We start from the raw sequence: 21,053 nt of genomic DNA on the forward strand, positions 1-21,053 counted from the left end.
CCTTGACTTCTGACTTTGAGCCTCCAGAACTGTGAGAGAATAAATTTCTGCTGTTTGAAGCCACATAGCATGTGGTATTTTGTTATGGCCACCCTAGAAAACTAATGTCCCTTCATTCAGACCATGTTAGATTGGCAGCCTGGTCCAGAACCTGCAGATGCCCTCTGATGAGAAAGCAGCGGGTGACACCTGCCTACTTTCATAGGTCTCCTTTTTGTTTGTTCATTTTGTCTTTGTTGAGTCCATACATCTTCACTGCCTTGAAAATATTTTATTTTTGCATTTCTTTGGCCTCGTAAAGTTATACAGTAAAAGAATGTTCATGTGCTTTCTTCTCCACCCTACATAACACCAGAGGTCCCTCTTTTATATTTTAATCTTGTCACTCCCCTGCAATCCCAATTTGGATGCATAAACGAACCCTGCAGTTTATAATGTCCAAAATGTTCATACTTTTGTTAATTTCTGTTTTTATCTTTAAGCATTTAAAAAATTAAGTCAAACTATTTCTATACCCTTAAGTGTTTTAACTATGTGGTTTTTACAGAATCCAGGTTTATATACTATTAACAGTGAGCCCAATTTCAGTAAGTGTTACTTAAATTGAACAATCATGTTAGACTTGAATTATAAGTTAAATGACCAGTAACGATAATAAGTTAAAAGTATAAAGAATATAGTTTAATTTTTCCAATTGTTTAAGTAACCCAGTAATAAAAGCTACAGCTAATTAAATTAAAACTGTTTTCTAGTAACTGGATCCTATTCTATATTTGAACCAATTTAAGGACCCATTTCCTATACAGTTATTTGAACCAATTTAAGGACCCATTTCCTTTACAGTTATACTGTCACCCACTGACATTCATTTACCATCTCCTTTCTATGATTTCTCCCTGTCACTTCCAGTAGCTTCCAGAGGTGTCATTTATGACATTAACACACAAACATTCTCGCCTGGATGTCCTGAGGGCACTTCCAACTTACATATCTAAAACTCACCTCATTATAACTTTTCTAACCACAGTTCCAAACTTTGAGCTTCTCCATTATGTACCTCCAGTTTGAGTAAACGATACACCCATCCAGCCTGTCCCCCAAGATGTGGGAATAAGGGGTCTTCTCATATTCCATTCTCTCATCCTCACAGCCAACTGGTAACCAAATACTATTAAATCTACTGTTCATCTTCCACATCTGTTCTCTGTTTTTCATTACTGGCTGAATTCAAATCTTTATACCACTGCTGTGATTTGTTTCTTCATTATCTGTCACCTCACATATGAGAATAATCTTCATATCTAATCTTCTTTTTGATACCAGCTTCTTTCTCCTCCATTTTATGCTAAAAAGTAGCCTCGAAAGAGTCCATCTAAAGAATGAATCTCATCGTGTTACTTCCATTCTCAATGCTCGTCCATGGTTCTCTAATGTCTACAAAAAAGGAATTCCACCCCTTTGCCCCCAGTCAAAACTCTTCAAATTTGCCATATGTATTTTTCAAATCTTATCATCAATTCCTTAAGCCCAAGAAATCTACGTTCCAATCACTTCACAGCACAATTCACAGATTGTGCTCTTCCATTTTAGCGTGGCATGCCTACTTAAGTCTCTGCACTTTTGTTCCATGAAAAACCTTCCTCAGGATATTTGGTAGTTTCACCGAGCATATATCCTCATGGTTTCCAATAAATCCAGTTTCCTGTTCTCAAAGAAATTCTGTTTCCCTCATGTCACTTCCTGTACTTTTTGTCTTTTTTGACACGTACCAATCCAGATATTGAACACAGATCCTCCCATCTCCTTATTTTTATGCCTTCAAGTAACCACTCACACTGACATTTATGTGTATGCCACCCTACTATCAACAAAATGAAGATGAGAAAAATGGGTGCAGAGCAACATAAAAGTCCTTTAGCCAGAAGGGCATTTCTGGGATTCCAATGATGTGCTATTTCTTGAGCCAGTGGTGATCACTAGGATGTATTTCTTTTGAGAAAAAATCAATGTGTTGTTATGATTTTTGCACTTCTCTGCATTCGTGTTCTAATTTCATGAGAGTTTACTTTAACTACCCCACCTCTAAATAGAAGTTCTGCAGCCCCTATGTCCAGTCTAACATTCCTTCCAGTCCAAATTTCTCACAATAGATTCCCCCACACATTCTCACTCCATCAGATTTCTCCCACCATGTTGCTTGATTACTGTCCCTTTACTTCCCTGTAACCCTTACCTCATTTCCTCACAATGTTTTTAAACACCACAGTAAATATTTCTCCATTTCATAGGTAGAGCTATTGAGCTGTTTCTTTGTTTTCTTGTCTCCTTTAAAATTCTGCCCTTAGATACAGGAGTACTGATGCATAGGGGCACTTGTACCCCAATGTTTATAGCAGCACTCTCAACAATAGCCAAATTATGGAAAGAGCCTAAATGTCCATCAAATGATGAATGGATAAAGAAATTGTGGTTTATATACACAATGGAGTACTACGTGGCAATGAGAAAGAATGAAAGATGGCCCTTTGTAGCAACATGGATGGAACTGGAGAGTGTGATGCTTTGTGAAATAAGCCATACAGAGAAAGACAGATACCATATGGTTTCACTCTTATGTGGATCCTGAGAAACTTAACAGAAACCCATGGGGGAGGGGAAGAAAAAAAAAAGGAGGTAGAGTGGGAGAGAGCCAAAGCATAAGAGACTCTTAAAAACTGAGAACAAACTGAGGGTTGATGGGGGTGGGAGGGAGGGGTGGGGGGGTGATGGGTATTGATGAGGGCACCTTTTGGAATGAGCACTGGGTGTTGTATGGAAACCAATTTGACAATAAACTTCATATATTGAAAAAATAAATAAGTAAATAAAATTCTGCCCTTAGACAATGGATGCTGCTCACCTTTTGAGCCCAAAGCTGCTGCTAAAGTTACATCGCCAAACAGAAGGCCATTTACTCCAGAGAAAAAAAATGATACCATCCTCAGAGGGGATAAAGCAACTACAGCAATATAATATTTTCCACTGGATTACACTGACATATACATAGATTTTTCACATCATTACACCATTACATAAACATTTTATGTTCAGGGGCTCTTGGGTGGCTTAGTCACTTGAGCGTCCAACTCTTGATTTCAGCTCAGGTCATGATCCCAGGGCCCTGGGATCAAGCCCCAGCATGAGGCTCCACACTCAGCGTGGATCCTGCTTGAGATTCTTTTCTGTCTCTCTTTCTTCCACTACACCGCTTGCATGTACTCTCTGTCTCCAAAGTAAATTAAAAACCAAACAAAAAAACAAACAAAAAATGTTATCTTCATCTGTCTCTGTTAAACTATAAATTTCTCCAGGAGAGGAACTGTCTTACTCATCTATTTTCCAAATTCTGAGCATGATGGCTTATATAGAGCAAGCATGTGAATAAATATTGTTAAATGAATGTGACTTCATGTCTCTTATACCCAAGCAGAGTTACAAGGGCTAGAGGATCTAGAACAGTGGTTCCCAGTCTGTAGGCTGCAGGTCCCAGGGTCACTGTTGATTTGTTGACTGATCTAGAATTCTTACATTGTTGAGCATTATCAGTGAACTGAACTATGCTTTGCATATCCTTGTGTGAACATGTGTATGCTTATACACATAAGTACCTTATTTTTATGCACAAGCTGCTGCAGTTAACAAATTATAAATTAATTTTTAAATTGCTCTAATCATGGTAGCTTATTGCCATTAGGTGTTTTCTATAGTACAAACAGCATTTATGGAGTGTGTGGAATTTTTTGACATGAAAAGAATTTCCTATATTCAAAAAGGTTGATTCCACTAGCTTGGAGGTATCTCTTTTCCCTTTTTTTATAGCAAGTTTCCAGCCAGAGGTGTCCACATTTTTTTTGATGAATATGTGTCATAAGGATTTGAGATGGGTTAGTTAAAGGATACTTCCTTGTGCATCAGAATTTTTTTCTGCCATCTTGTTTGCTTTAAAAACACTTATTGGTGATTTATTCATTGCTCAAAACACTTCAGTATCTCTGAAAACATGACTGGAAAACCCAAAACAGTACATTGAGAGGAAATAATTATCTAATAAGAGGGGCTGAACAATAGTAAAGGCATCACAAGTGCCAAGTAAACAAAATGCCACAGGTAACCCCAGTTTAAATATTTCTCATCCTTGCACTACATTAACATTTCCAAGGTAGCACTTGGAAAGAAAACTAATCCAATGTAAAAAAAGGATTCTGTGGTTGCATATACTGGATTATTACATTCTGTATCCATTATTTTTAGAGATTCATAATGTATATCCACATGTTGGAAAAGGACAAATCCCATTGTAAACATTTTTAAATCCCTTTCTTTAATCCAGAATCTCCTTTTTGTTGTTTTGTTTTACTATGAACTCATCTTCTTATGTAACACTGATTAGCATCATACTTTTGGAAAGAGTACACTGGAAAAATTTAATAACCATATCTTTAAAAATAAATTTGATCACATTATCCTAGTGTATGTGGTGAAATCTAATCAGAAACATACTGTCTATATAACAGACAATGAATTAAGTTAATTAGAATTTGATGTGTCAGTTTGGGCTTAATACAATTCTTGGATTTGTTACATGTTAATACTTTTCATTTTGAGGAGGGAGAAGTTTCTCCATCTTGGACTCTGCTTTAAAGAAATGGTTGCAGAGCCAGATCAAGGCCCCAGATATTAACATATCAAAGTTTTGAGACATATAATCTGTCATATTTCTTTTTTTAATTCCAAAGTTTAAGAAATAAGAGTAATTATCCATCCAAGTAAGTGTCAGTGTATGTAATTCTTCATGATGAATAGCTACCATCAAAAACTACTAAAAAATAACCCTCGCATTAGGAATTGCAACAGTTTCCAAATTCTTAAGACATTGGAATTGGAATCCACGATGTATTAAACATATTTAAGATAAACCAAAGAGAGACCTGACAAGCTTGCTCAATCAGTCACTTAAGGCATGCAAATGTGAAAAGCATTAGATTTACACCCAGAAGATCTATATTAAAAAACTCAATCTGTAGCCACTACTAGGCCTCTCTGAGTCTCTGTTTTCTCAAATGTGAGATGGGATGTGTATTAAAACTGATACCTAACTGGGGCGCTGGGTGGCTTAGTGGGTTAAGCATCCAACTCCTTACTTTGGCTCAGGTCACAATCTCACAGTTCATGGGTTTGAGCCCCGCATTGGGCTCTGCGTTGACGGTGCAGAGTCTGCTTGGGATTCTCTCTCTCTCTCTCTCTCTCTCTCTCTCTCTCTCTCTCCCTCTCCTTCTCCCTCTCCCTGCGCCTCCCCCACTCTCTCTCCCTCTGTCTCAAAATAAATGAATAAACTTAAAAAAAAATTAAAAACCTGATACCTAACCAACAGAGGACTCTAGTGAGGCTTACATATGATGATGTATGAGGGGACACCTGGGTGGCTCAGTCGTTTAAATGACTGACTCCTGATTTTGGCTAAGGTCATGATCTCACGGTTGCTGGGATCAAGCCAGTGTTGGACTTTGTGCTGACGGTGTTAGACCTGCTTGAGATCATAAGGGATTTTCTCTCTCCCTCTGTCTCTCAAAATAAATAAATAAATAAACATTAAAAAAGCCAAAATAAATAAATAGGATGATGTATGAGAAAATGCTTAAAAGATGTGAGGGCAAAGTACCTGCTTTTAGCAAAGACGAAGTAACAGAGACTGGATTTACTCTCCTTCTTAAAATAATAAAAAGAACAAAAGACAATAATAAAAAGAACAAAAAAGAACAAACGTTTTCTAGATATTGGATATCAAGCAATGAAGGACAGTTATTCTTATGAAACAAGAAATAAATGAGGTATGTTTTCTGAGTTAAGAAGATGGAATTCTGACTTCAGAGAAACCAAGGAAGCTAGAGTTCTAGCTAGAGCACAGAAACAAAGAGAGGAGAGGTGCAGGAAGAGAGAACTCTGGAGATGGACAGAGGTTCCCTCGAGTATGCAGCTGACTATTGATTACTGCATCTATACAAGGATAATACTTCAGATCTGGGAAAGGACCCTTATGGGATTAGAGAGACAGTGTGGCAGCCATATGGGACAAGGAGCAGTGTCTGTCCCTAGCTGTCAGACTAGAAAAACTTACAATTCAGAAGGCTAAAACAACAGGGGAAATTTCATAGCATTAACTTGCTGTATCAGAGAACAAAAATATCTCAAGTCAATGACCACAGCTCCACCTGAAGACATTTGGAAAAGAACAAATTAAACTCAAAGTAAGTAGAATAAAGGAAGTAATAGATCAGAGTGAAAATCAATGAAATATAAACCAGAAATACAACAGAGAAAACCAGTGAAACTAAAGTCTGGTTCTTTTAAAAGATCAGTAAAATTGAAAAAAAAAACTGATCAGGAAAAGAAAGTAAAACAAATTACAAATATCAGGAATGAGAGACATATAGCATCACTCCAGAGACAACAAATATGGAAAGGAAAATAAGGGAACATTTTTCGAAACAATTCTATTCAGTATATCACAAAAAAGAATTATATACCTCAAAAAAATTGGTGTAAATATTTTAAACAAAATTTTAGTAAATTATATCCAATAATATGTAAAAAATATACTATATCATGACAAAATAAGATTTGTCCCAAAATGTAAGGCTGATTTAATATTCAAAAATTGATCAGTATAATTTATTGTGTTAAAAACCTAAAAAATTATTAACTTTCAAACGTAATATGAATTTATGATAAGGTTCTCAGCGAACTAGGAATAGACAAAAACTTCCTCAAGCTAGTAAGATTTCCCCATATGATCAAGTATTAAGGAGTTTGGCTCTTACCACCAGAGTTTCTAGACAATGAAACTAGACTGTGTCAGCTAAAGAAATAAAAGTTACTAGATTTGAAATAATTAAGTTAAAATGTTTTTACTAATGAATGACATAATTGCCTATCTAACAAATCCAATGGAATATTCATAAAGTTCGAGTGAGTTTATTAAGTTTGTAGTATAGAAGATTTATGTACAAAAACCTATTGTATTTCTTGGACCCACAACTATATGATCAACTAGTCTTCAATAAAGCAGGAAAGAATATCCAATGGGGGGAAAAAAGCAGTCTCTTCAACAAATGGTATTGGGAAAACTGGACAGCAACATACAGAAGAATGAAAGCAGACCATTTTCTTACACCATACACAAAAATAAATTCAAAATGGATGAAAGACCTAAGTATGTTATAGAAAACCATTAAAATCCTAGAGGAGAACACAGGCAGCAACCTCTTTAACCCCAGCCACAGTAACTTCTTACTAGACACGTCGCCAGAGGCAAGGGAAACAAAAGCAAAAATGAGCTAAGATAAAAAGTTTATGCACAGCAATAGAAACAATCAACAAAACTAAAAGGCAACCTACAGAATGGGAAAACATACTTGCAAATGACATATCTGATTTAGTATCCCAAATCTGTAAATAATTTATCAAACTGAGCACCCAAAAAAAATAATCCAGTAAAGAAATAGGCAGAAGACATGAATAGACACTTTTCCAAATAAGACATCCAGATGGCAAAGGGACACATGAAAAGATGTTGAAGCATCTGAGTGGCTCAGTTCGTTAAGCGTTCGACTTCAGCTCAGATCATGATCTCATGGTTCATGAGTTCGAGCCCCATGTTGGGCTCTGTCCTGACAGCTCAGAGCCTGGAGCCTGCTTCGGATTCTGTGTCTCCCTCTCTCTCTGTCCCTCCCCACTCGTGCTCTGTCTCTCTGTCTCTCTCTCAAAAATAAATAAACATTAAAAAAAATTAATAAAAAAAAAAGATTCTCAACATCACTCATCATCAGGAAAACACAAATCAAAACAACCAGAGATACCACCTCACACCTGTCAGAATGGTTAAAATTAACGACACAGGAAACAACAGATGTTGGCAAGGATGCAGAGAAAGGGGAATCCTCTTACACTGTTGGTGGGAACACAAACTGGTGCAGCCACTCTGGAAAACAATATGGAAAACAGTATTTGAGGTGCCTCAAAAAGTTAAAAATAGAACTACCCTATGACCCGCAGTCACACTCCTAGGTATTCACCCAAAGGATACAAACATACTGATTCGAAGGGCACATGCACCCAAATGTGTATACCAGCATTATCAACAATAGCCAAAGTATGGAAAGAACCCAAATATCCATTGATTGATGAATGGATAAAAAATATATATATACAATGGAACATTACTCATTCATCAAAAAAGAATGGAATCTTGCCATTTGCAACAACGTGGATGGAACCAGAGTGTGTTATGCTAAGCGAAATAAGTCAGTCAGAGAAAGACAAATACCATATGATTTCACTCATACGTGGAATTTAAGAAACAAAACAGATGAATATAGGGGGAGGGAAAAAGAAAGAAAGGGAAGGAAATCATAAAAGACTCTTAACTATAAAGAACAAACAGGGTTGCTGGAGGGGAAATGGGTGGGGGATGGGCTGGATGGGTGATGGGTAGTAAGGAGGGCACTTGTTGTGAGGAGCACTGGGTATTTTATGTAAGTGATGAATCACTAAATTCTGCTCCTGAAACCAATATTATACTATATATTAACTAACTAGAATTTTAATAAAAATTTCAAACAAAACAACAACAAAACACTACATGATTTCAAGACTCAGTCTAAAAATAGAGTAATCAGAAGTGTAGTATCAGGATAAAGACAGACACATAGATCAATAGGGATTCAGACACAGACCCCATGTATATGGAAAACTGGTTTTGACAAAGATGTACAAGCAATTCAATGCAGAAAGAATAGGCTTTTTAAAAAAATGGCAGTGGAAAATTTGGATAGCTGTAGGTCCAAGGGAATATTACTCATTACCAGAAAGCATTGAACTATTGCTATACCTAACAACATGGCAAATCTCTAAGTAGTTATGCTGAGTGAAAGAAACCAGGAAAAGAAAGAGTACACACTACATGATTCAATTTCTGTTAAGCCTTAGAAAATAAAATCTACAGTGACAACAGATTCGTGGTTGCCTGGGGATGGGAGGGATTAAAAAGATCCATGAGGAAACTCATGGAGGTGATGGATACATTCATTACCTTGATTGTTGTAATGGTTTTACAAAAGTATAAATATATGAAACCTATCAAATTGTCCACTTTCAATATGTGGAGTTAATGTATGTCAATTATAGTTTAATAAAGCTTTTAAAAAGTTCTTAAGTACAAATACATAAATATATACTTTCCAGACTTACTCTCAGTCTTCAGAGAACTCTAGCAATACCAAATCCTTTATCCCTTCTAGCTCTTATGATATTGATGCCCATACCCAAATTGAAATTCATTTTTCTAGGATTTATCCTCTTGCTTTTAATCCCAAAGCTCATCCCCTCTGAGCAGCCTATGAAGCACTGTGTCCTAGTCTCTGGCATGGCTCAGTAGCCTGTGCTGTGCAGCGAATAGAAGAGCTTTGTAGTGGGTGGGGGACTGTATTAAGTTCATCTCCACCTATCACTCACCCTGTAACCTTGGGCCAGTTACTTATTCTTGCCTTTTCACTTATACAATTTAGATAATACTTACATTTTAGACTCATTGTGAAGATAAGACAAGACCATATATATGAAAATCCTAAAGAAGGATCTCTAGAAGTGTTGTATTAAACCTTTGTACCTATAAAATTATAAAAATAGGTTTTGCTTTAAGATACTTGTATTAGTGGCTCTGTTGGTTAAGCATCCAACTTTGGCTCAGGTCATGATCTCATTGTTCGTGAGTTCAAGCCTCATGGTGGGCTCTCTGCTGACATTCCGGAGCTTGGAACCTGCTTTGGATTCTGTGTCCCCCTCTCTCTCTGTACCTCCTCCACTCATGCTCTGTCTCTCCCTCTCTCTCAAAAATAGATAAACATTTTAAAAAATAATAAATAAGTAAATAAAAATGCTTGCATTAAATTATTCTGAAATGAAATGCACCATGTGGTATTAATAAATATATTTTCCAAAAATCTCCAGGCTAGGAAGGATGATTAACAGCATTTTATTTATTTTTTTTCTTTTTTTCTTTTTTATTTTTTTTCAATACATGAAATTTATTGTCAAATTGGTTTCCATACAACACCCAGTGCTCATCCCAAAAGGTGCCCTCATCAATACCCATCACCCAACCACCCCTCCCTCCCACCCCCATCAAACCTCAGTTTGTTCTCAGTTTTTAACAGTCTCTTATGCTTTGGCTCTCTCCCACTCTAACCTCTTTTTTTTTCCTCCTTCCCCTCCTCCATGGGTTTCTGTTAAGTTTCTCAGGATCCACCTAAGAGTGAAAACATACGGTATCTGTCTTTCTCTGTATAGCTTATTTCACAAAGCATCACACTCTCCAGTTCCATCCACGTTGCTACAAAGGGCCATATTTCGTTCTTTCTCATTGCCATGTAGTACTCCATTGTGTATATAAACCACAATTTCTTTATCCATTCATCAGTTGATGGACATTTAGGCTCTTTTCATAATTTGGCTATTGTTGAGAGTGCTGCTATAAACATTGGGGTACAAGTGCCCCTATGCATCAGTACTCCTGTATCCCTTGGGTAAATTCCTAGCAGTGCTATTTCTGGGTCATAGGGTAGGTCTATTTTTAATTTTCTGAGGAACCTCCACACTGCTTTCCAGAGTGGCTGCACCAATTTGCATTCCCACCAACAGTGTAAGAGGGTTCCCGTTTCTCCACATCCTCTCCAGCATCTATAGTCTCCTGATTTGTTCATTTTGGCCACTCTGACTGGCGTGAGGTGATACCTGAGTGTGGTTTTGATTTGTATTTCCCTGATAAGGAGCGACGCTGAACATCTTTTCATGTGCCTGTTGGCCATCCGGATGTCTTCTTTAGAGAAGTGTCTATTCATGTTTTCTGCCCATTTCTTCACTGGGTTATTTGTTTTTCGGGTGTGGAGTTTGGTGAGCTCTTTATAGATTTTGGATACTAGCCCTTTGTCCGATATGTCATTTGCGAATATCTTTTCCCATTCCGTTGGTTGCCTTTTAGTTTTGTTGGTTGTTTCCTTTGCTATGCAGAAGCTTTTTATCTTCATAAGGTCCCAGTAATTCATTTTTGCTTTTAATTCCCTTGCCTTTGGGGATGTGTCGAGTAAGAGATTGCTACGGCTGAGGTCAGAGAGGTCTTTTCCTGCTTTCTCCTCTAGGGTTTGATGGTTTCCTGTCTCACATTCAGGTCCTTTATCCATTTTGAGTTTATTTTTGTGAATGGTGTGAGAAAGTGGTCTAGTTTCAACCTTCTGCATGTTGCTCTCCAGTTCTCCCAGTACCATTTGTTAAAGAGACTGTCTTTTTTCCATTGGATGTTCTTTCCTGCTTTGTCAAAGATGAGTTGGCCTTACGTTTGTGGGTCTAGTTCTGGGGTTTCTACTCTATTCCATTGGTCTACATGTCTGTTTTTGTGCCAATACCATGCTGTCTTGATGATGACAGCTTTGTAGTAGAGGCTAAAGTCTGGGATTGTGATGCCTCCTGCTTTGGTCTTCTTCTTCAAAATTCCTTTGGCTATTCGGGGCCTTTTGTGGTTCCATATGAATTTTAGGATTGCTTGTTCTAGTTTCGAGAAGAATGCTGGTGCAATTTTGTTTGGGATTGCATTGAATGTGTAGATAGCTTTGGGTAGTATTGACATTTTGACAATATTTATTCTTCCAATCCATGAGCAGGGAATGTCTTTCCATTTCTTTATATCTTCTTCAATTACCTTCATAAGTTTTCTATAGTTTTCAGCATACATATCTTTTACATCTTTGGTTAGATTTATTCCTAGGTATTTTATGCTTCTTGGTGCAATTGTGAATGGGATCAGTTTCTTTGTCTTTCTGTTGCTTCATTGTTAGTGTGTAAGAATGCAACTGATTTCTGTACATTGATTTTGTATCCTGCAACTATGCTGAATTCATGTATCAGTTCTAGCAGACTTCTGGTTGAGTCTATTGGATTTTCCATGTATAATATCATGTCATCTGCAAAAAGCGAAAGCTTGACTTCATCTTTGCCAATTTTGATGCCTTTGATTTCCTTTTGTTGTCTGATTGCTGATGCTAGCACTTCCAACACTATGTTAAACAACAGTGGTGAGAGTGGGCATCCCTGTCGTGTTCCTGATCTCAGGGGAAAAGCTCTCAGTTTTTCCCCATTGAGGATGATGTTAGCTGTGGACTTTTCATAAATGGCTTTTATGATGTTTAAGTATGTTCCTTCTATCCCGACTTTCTCAAGGGTTTCTACTAACAGCATTTTATTAGAATATGACATTAAAACACACACACACACACACACACACACACACACACACACACACACACACTTATTTCCTCTTCCTTTTGATGGCCTTAGTCTTCATATTAATGTAAGTGTTTTAGTCTAGTGTACCTGCTTTATAGCCAGGTGCCTTTCCTTGAGCCAATATATAAGCTAACTTTAATTTTAAATTTATGTCTGAGTGTCAGATGCTATATATGAGTTTACCCACATCACCATGGCAACTGTGTGGGTTGGTTGTTGCCACAGCCCCCATGGCTGGCCTAGTATTTTGACATTTCAGTAATTGCCAGTGTCACAACCTTTAAAAATTGTAGAGAACTGCCACCCAGGCCAGATGGTTACTAAATAAAGAAGCTCCTGTCCCCCACAGCTGTGATGTGGCACTGAGGTGACAAGAGAGCCTTTCGTCAAAGATATGATCACTTAGAAAATGATGTGAAAGAGCTTGACTGTTAAAAGATAATTCACATTGGTAAATTATTGTTGTGCTCTAACAACATTGGGTAATACTGGGTGGAAGTCAAGGGAAGCATAAGATCTGGTACTTGACTTTAAGGTACCAACATAAAAGAATAAAATATATTAAAACTAAATAAGTTATTTATCCCTTCAGCAAACTCTTAATTGAATGCCTACTATGTGCCACTGATTTATTTATTTTTGTTGTTGCTGGGGCTATAGCAGAAAACTAAGCAGACAAAATTTCCTGCCTTCATGGAGCTTACCTGCTTATTAGGGGGAGACAGATTAAAACAAACTAGATAAGTAAATTATGTATTCTATTAGATAATGATAATCGCTAAAAGGAAAATAAAGCAGGGAAGCAAGATTTAGAATATAAGGGAGGATGCAGTTGAATAGGGTGGACAGAGATGACCTTACTAAGAAAGTGACTTTGTATAAATCCAAGGAGGAGATGAGGGAGTAGCCCACGTGGACAGGGGGGAAGATGTTACAGTAGTAGGAAATCATGGGTCAGAAGTTCAGAGAGGGGCAAGAGTTGGAAGGTCAGTGTGGCTGGAGCAGAGTTAGTTAGAAGAAACTAGGAGGAGATGATGGCAAAGAGGTAACAGAGGGAGAGATCTTGTAAGGTCTTGTTGGCATTGCATTGACTTTGGCTTTTACTCAACTGAAACCTTAAGCCATTAAAGGATTTGGGCAAAGGAAGGACTTGAACTGGCTTTTTAAAGATCACTTTGGCTGTCATGTTAAGAATAGATGGTAAGTGTGGGCAAAAAAGAATGTAGGGAGGTAATTAGAAGGCTATTGCAGTAATCAAATGATAGATGATGGCTTGGATCTCAGCAGTAGCAGTGGAAGCAGTGAGTATTTTTAACTAGTGCAAGTGAAGCAGAGGGAACCTTTATTTATTGAGGGATTCTATATGCCAGGCACTGTGGAAGGGAGACTTAAGTACAGTTGTATCTCTTATTCCTCATATAATTCTCTTGGGTTATAGTAGTATAACTGTTTTTTCAATAGACACTGAAGCTTAGAGAGATTCACTAGATTTTCCAGGACAAGTTGCACTGCAAGTACTTGTACCTAATCCAACTCCACAGTCCCCAGTCTGCTCACTATGCCACAAGGTCTCTCAGTTTTAAAGCATTGCTGAAATGCTTAACTAGCAAGAGTCATAGAAGTCTATGGATAGGAGAAATCAGTGAAAACCAGGGTATCCAAGGATCATTGTATTGGATAGCTTGGACATAGTATGGGTAAGTGAAGAGGAGAGACCAAGCAGAGAGACTAGCCTGAGAAAATGGGAAAGTAGTGCTGGAGTAGCAGAGTCCATTCTATTTGTATATGGACAATGACAGTGCTTGAATTCACAAGTCATGGGATAGAAAGAGCTTGGTTCCGAGGTCACTTGGAAGACCCAGGACAACTTTACCATCTGCATCAGACTGTGATATGAGCAAGAAATGAATGTATTATATTGAGTTACTGGAAATGCAAGGGTTGTCACAGAAGGTACTTTCATTGTCCTGACTTGATGTCTCCTCCTACTGCTGCTGATGGTCAGCAGCTCCTAGACTTTTGTCATGATACTTAAATGTTACTCTACTCCAGAGGGATTACAAGAATTAGAGAATCCATCTGTTAACCATGTTGATTCCCAATGACTCTCTCAATCCAATTTTTGCAATATGCCCAGGATATTTGAGCTGTTGCTTCTAAAATATTTTGCAGATTACTTCAAAGCCTCAGAGAAGATAATAAATATGACCTAAGTGGCATATGCTTTATTTTCAAAAAAATAAAGTACTGATGCAAATTCATGGAATTTATTCAATTTTTATTATATCTTCTTTATCAAATTATCATTTTTGAACACTGATTAAGTAAGATCTTGAGCTAATTCAAAAGTCATAAGAGAGGATGCAAAGATTAGCTAGTGGTTGACCTCTTCCCTTGGGTATCTTACAATTTACCTGGGGATATTTTTAATATAATGTTATAGTTGTTAAGTAGAAAATTAGTGAAAGAGGCCTTAAGAGCTTTAGGCATTAGGGAAGTGGTTATTGCTTGTGTCTGGGGAGGTTAGGGCTTAATGATATAGCTGATATTTAAGTTAAGTCCAGAAGTTTAGTTGGGCTATGAGTCTGACACAGATTATTCTAAGCTTTGAAGTCTAGAGAAATTAAGGATAGAGTTGAGAAAATACAAGGCCCATTCAGGTAATAGCAGGGTGAACTTGTTCAACTGGAGTGAGGTATGATATACAGTAACTGATAAGACTGGAAATGAAAGTGGGGAAAAGTTTCTTAAGGATTGTGCATGCTAGACCATGATTTGAAGAATTTTCTTTTACATATTAAGTAATTGTTGAAGATTTTTTAGCATGAAGATTATATAATCAAAAATCCATTTAAAAAGCTTGATTTGAGGGGCAGTTGGGTGGCTCAGTACTCTTGATTTCACTTCAGGTCATGATCTCATGGTTTGTGAGGTCAAGCCCCACATCCAGCTTGGTTGGGATTCTCTCCCTCCCTCCCTCTCTCCCCATTTCCTGCTCTCTCTCTCTCTCTCTTTTTCTCAAAATAAATAAAAAATAAATATTTTTTTAAAAAGGTTCATCTGACAGTATCTTTGGGAGTTTTTTGGGTAAAGGAAAGATTAGTGTTAGAAGTGAGCATGAAATAAACCTTATTGTATTAATCCACTGGGAATGTGAGAATGTCATGGTAGCTACTATTGTATAACAGAAGAGCGATATAAACTTGGAGACCTTGTGTGGGGCTGAGGAAAAGGGAGGAGTCAAGGGTGACTTCAAGTTTTCAATTATAGGTGATTGAGAAAAAAAAATTTAATAGAAAAATAGAGAAAATAGAAAAAAAGGGATAGATCGGGAAGAGAAAATGAGTTTCCTTTCAAATATTTCATGTTTGAAGTTACACAGGTATAGAGACAGAAGTGGGACTGGTACTTTAGTAACATGCAGTGGGAATGAAGAGCCCCTGGTGAAAAATTACATTAAAAACAAGACTAGAAGCCTGGGTGGAAGCATGGAGAACTCCAGGCTAGAGGCCAATTCAAAACTGTCCTTAATGCCCATCATTCAGACAGTAACTGCAGAAGGAGCACAGACCATTCAACCTAAAAATATTCCTCAAAGAAATATGTCATAAATGCATATATTAATAAATATGAAAGATGTGATTAAATTGATGAGTGGCAAATTTACAAAAATTGTTGTACACATTGGAGCCATCATACCAGAGTGGTTATGGGCCAGCTTTGGCACATGACAGGCTAGATTTATATACCCAGCTCTGCCACTTAATAGCTCTGTGACACTGGACAAGTTGCTTAAACTCTCTTTCCTTACTTTCTTCAGATGTGAATTTGGGATGGCATTAAATGCCTACCTGATAGAGATCTTATATAGATGATGCAGTAGTACCTATGAAACACTTAAATGGTGTCTTAGTCAGCTGAGGCTACCATAACAAAATGCCATAGACTGGGATGTACAAGTAGCAGAATTTATTTTCTCACAGTTCTGCAAGCTCAAGATCAGAGTTCTAATATTATGAGGTTTTGGTGAGAACCTCTTCTTCATGGCTTGCAGACAGGTGCCCCTTCACACAGCAAAGAGAAAGGGAGCAAGCTCTCTGATGTCTCTTCTTATAAGGGTCTTAATCCCAACATGAGGGCTCCACGCTTATGAACTCATAGGCCCCATTCCAAATACCTTGCAAAGGGCCCATCTCCCAAAGGCCTTATATTAAATATCACATTGGCAGTTAGGGATTTTGAGAGGACACAGTTCAGTCCATAGCACTTAGTCTCTGGCATTTAATAAAATTCAATAAATCCTATCATTATTAGAATGTTTCTTCCACACCATATTTTTCTCTAGTAGTTTCATAGAGCTGAAAATCCCAACACTTCAGAACAAATAAAAGAATGATTCTAAGAAAGAGTTCAGCCAAAGATTACAATGTATGAAAAATGTTACTCAAACAAATGAATTCAAAAACCCCTATAGGCCACACCACAGTAGAGAGTGACACAAGAGGTTTGTACATTTACAAACTATGTGCAAACTCTTGCTTCTATGGATGTTACAAGTTAAAATGTTTTCCATATTCTGTTCAAGTTGGCATATGCTACACCTGGAAATTCTAACAAAATATAAAAACAATATTCAAGGGTGTTTTATGGTTCTAGAACACCTTATCTACCATATAGTAAATTGCTTCAAAAGGGGAGATACTTTAAAAATCCTGGATAACTAGATATTACCAGTCATCATGTGGAAGATTTAGAAAAGAACACTGGTGTTTTAATCTGACTATCTCAGAGGCACATGGCAAGTTTTCTCTAGTAGGAATTCCCTTGATGCCTGAAAATTTAAGTTTCTTATTCCAGTTTCTCTCTTGTCATTTTTCCTTCCTCTCATGTTTCTCAGTTTCTTTGGAGGAAGCAAAGAAATAGGCAAGGACTAGGGTTTCCCTCTGTGCTTTCGGGTAATATTTAATTAAGGCTCAATCTGCAATGAGACAGACAGACAAGAAAACTGATCTGGTGATTCTGTCTCTAAATTGAATCAGCTGGTTCAAATAGTCACAAGTAATTGGAGAATGCTCTCTCTTATGAAATCAGCTTCCAGGGGTGCAAGGCATCTGCTGTCCCTGACAATGGAAAGCAGGAGTAGTGAACCAAATTTGATGTCTGCATTCTCTTTGTTTAATAATTCAACTCAGGAAATCTTTTGGTCTGTGGCTCTACTTCAATATTAAAATTAAATAATTTGCCTCTGTTGGACTGTAGGCACCCACATAAACCCATGGAATACTGGATAGAGCCAAGCCAGTAATTATTATAAAAATTAACAGAGAATTGGAATTCATATAATTAGTGAGTAGTTGTCCCACTGATAACAGGTTGCTTTTGCAAACAATTTGACTCCTGTCAGAGGTTTTGCTTGTAATCACTGGAAACCACTGTTAGCTTAGCTCTCCAAGGTAAAACAAATGAATATGAATATAAATATAAATATAAATAAATATTTGAAAGAATATTGAGTCCTCTCAGGATCTACTGGCTGCTGTAGGACCAAGTTTGAAAACTTGGACCAACTCCCTAAAGCCATGAAATAAGCCCTGCTTTTGGCTGTTTAGCCAGAATATAACTGCATTTGCCCCCTACCATTCACTTCATTATGAATAAATACCAGCCATCCTTTAGCTTGACTTCACTTTATACAGATTCCTGGGAGAAAATTTATAATTTACTGAGCCTGGATTATTTATATTCCCATTACATGGCAACCAGGGCCCAGAGAATGCAGTGAGACAAGGCCACTTCAACTTCCCTAATGAAAGTATGATAAAGCCTACTAGAATCTAGGTACAATAAGGAGTTTATCAAAATTAGGAAGGGGATTTGCATTGTGTGAGGCCAAATAATGAAGATTACTATAGATTAATTCAATAATTGTGAATACTGTAATTGGTCTCATTATCACTATCATAATTAACATGTAATATGCAGTTACTTGCTTGCTAGGCTTTATTCTTACCCACACTTTCCCAGCACTATCTCATGTTATACTCCCACCAATCTTGAGGTAGCTACTATTAGAGTCTGTTTATTAAAAAATGGAAGGGGATGCCTGGATGGCTCAGTAGGTTAAGCGTCCAACTCTTGATCTCAGCTCAGGTCTTGATCTCATGGTCGTGGGTTCAAGCCCCACACTGGGTTCCACATGGGATTCCACTCAGGTCTCCACACTGGACTCCACGCTGGGCTCTGCACTGGGTGTGAAGCCTACTTTAAAAAAAAAAAAGAAAAGGAAGGAAAAATGCTTAGTGAGGTTAAATGACTTTCCCAAGATTGCACAGCTAGTAAGTGGCAAAGCAGTGTCAAACCTCAGGCTGTACAATTCCAAATAAATTAACCCATGATCACATATATGGGATTGAATTCTCTGCTGCCAGTAGGCAATTTTACAGATTATTGAATACAGTAGGTACTTAATATTTGCAGAAAACACTGACTACAACAGTTCTGATGTATAGTTGGTACTCAATAAATACTTGTTAAATGAAGAAAAGAATGTATGTTACATATTTATTAAATGACCATAGCTCCCCCCAGCACACAGCTTTGAGCTTTGTGCTGAATTGGTGATCCCATGAATTAAAGAGATTGAAGTCCAGGCTATAATGAAATCATTACATATTCACAATGATAAGATGAACTGTGCATTTAAGCAGTAATGTATCTTTATTCTTTTTAAACATGATAATAGTTTAGAAAATATTTTTTACACAAGAAACTGTATACAGTTTAAAATTCCTTTGTGGGGCGCCTGGGTGGCGCAGTCGGTTAAGCGTCCGACTTCAGCCAGGTCACGATCTCGCGGTCCGTGAGTTCGAGCCCCGCGTCAGGCTCTGGGCTGATGGCTCAGAGCCTGGAGCCTGTTTCCGATTCTGTGTCTCCCTCTCTCTCTGCCCCTCCCCTGTTCATGCTCTGTCTCTCTCTGTCCCAAAAATAAATAAAAACGTTAAAAAAAAATTTTTTTTAATTCCTTTGTGAATCATTTAACTTTTTAACTCCATAACTTTCTACTCTGACTTTTTTTTTTTAATGTATCAGCCCTGGAGACTAAGCAGGGAAGGAGAAGTATTTCAGACACAGGAAAGAAACCTCTACAGATGGGCCACAGTTAATATACCCAAGGGCAGGTCTGCCTTGAATTCCAGCAATAATTAGACCTAAGAAGCAAGACTTCCTTCCAAAGGACAATGATTTTTCAATTCTTATTTGCTTCACTACAGATAGATATCATGCCAGAATGAACCAGCTCACAGATTTCTTTGGAGAACTGGTATAACTTGCCTTCATGTCTATAGATTATAAATTAATAATATTAATTTGTAGTCATTGTAAAATGGTTTATTTTGCTCTTTCATTCACTTGCTCTGTCTTGATCCTCAGAAATTATGATTGTTGTTGTTTTATAGATGAGCAAACTAAGGCCCAAAGAGGCTTACAATGGCTTGCCCAGACAAGGACAGATCACTGACAAATAAAGAGCTAAAATTTTTGAATCCAAGCCTCTAAAATTATGTTATTTGTATTATATTGTGCTGCCTTCTATATATGCAAAACAAACCTGTGGAACACTAGGTAGAACCTAACAAATAATTATTGTAAAAATTAATAGATGAATTAGAACTCAAATTATTAATAAGTAGTTATCCAGCTGATAATATTAAGCCACCGTTGATTGAAACTTGAAATTTTGCAGAATGATGTAAAGCAGGAAAAATCAGTCTCTCACTGAGTATCAATTTCAAAGAGATTTAGCTTCATGGTTTCTATGCTACTAGGTTTTGTCTTCAACCCATGGCATTAAATATGAGTCCACTGGAAAGGACTTACAGTGTGTTGTATCTGTCTGGTACTCTGATGACATGTATCTGCCTGGTGACATGATGGCAGAGAATTAAGTTGGGACTAAGCCTAGGAGGTAAAAAAGTTAATGTTCAAAGGCTGGTTTCTTATATTACACTCCTCCATGATTCTATATGTTAATACAGTGCTAGAGTATTTGAAAAACTATTCAGTCCAGATACTGGCAATGCTTTACAATTTGCTGTGTTTTGTTTTGTTTTGTTTTGTTTTGTTTTGTTTTGTTTTGTTTTGTTTTTTGGTCACTTTCAATTTCTTATTCTGTTATTAGTTATTATTAGTTATGTTCTTTTTAAAATATTTTAATTCCAGTAGAGTTGACTTACACTGTTGTTACTGTTATAAATATAGCGATTCAACAATTCTATACATTGCTCAGTGATCATCGTAATAAGTGTACTTTTAATCCCCTTCACCTGTTTCACCCATCCCCCCACTCCACTCCCCTCTGGTAAGCATCTGTGCTCTATAGTTAAGTGTCTTTTTGCTTGTCTCTTTTTTTCTTTACTTGTCTGTTTTGTTTCTTAAATTCCACATATGAATATCTTTCATCATATGGTATTTGTCTTTCTTTGACTGACTTATTTTACTTAGCATTATACCCTCTAGATCCACCCATGTTGTTGCAAATGGCAAGATTTCATTCTTTTTTATGGCTGAGTAATATTCAAATATATAGTTTTTCAGATATTTCATATATATTTTTCTATATATAATATTCCAGTATGGGTTTCTACATCCATTCATCTACTGAGGAACACTTGGGGGCCATC

General features: G+C 37.1%; 1 protein-coding gene and 1 long non-coding RNA gene across 2 annotated transcripts in view; one reads left to right on the forward strand and one right to left on the reverse strand.

Annotated features, from left to right (window-relative positions):
* GRM5 (glutamate metabotropic receptor 5) overlaps window positions 1–21,053 on the forward strand; it is a 507,658-nt gene that overhangs the window by 374,625 nt on the left and 111,980 nt on the right. The gene's annotated exons all lie outside the window — the stretch shown is intronic.
* The window catches only part of LOC125177288 (uncharacterized), a 114,863-nt gene continuing 110,163 nt past the window's right edge, over window positions 16,354–21,053 (reverse strand). The window contains exon 4 of the long non-coding RNA XR_007156554.1: window positions 16,354–18,633. This is a non-coding gene — a long non-coding RNA (uncharacterized LOC125177288). The remainder of the gene's footprint in view (window positions 18,634–21,053) is intronic.

This window comes from Prionailurus viverrinus, chromosome D1 (genome assembly GCF_022837055.1).
Source record: "Prionailurus viverrinus isolate Anna chromosome D1, UM_Priviv_1.0, whole genome shotgun sequence".
Classification (NCBI taxonomy): domain Eukaryota; kingdom Metazoa; phylum Chordata; class Mammalia; order Carnivora; family Felidae; genus Prionailurus; species Prionailurus viverrinus.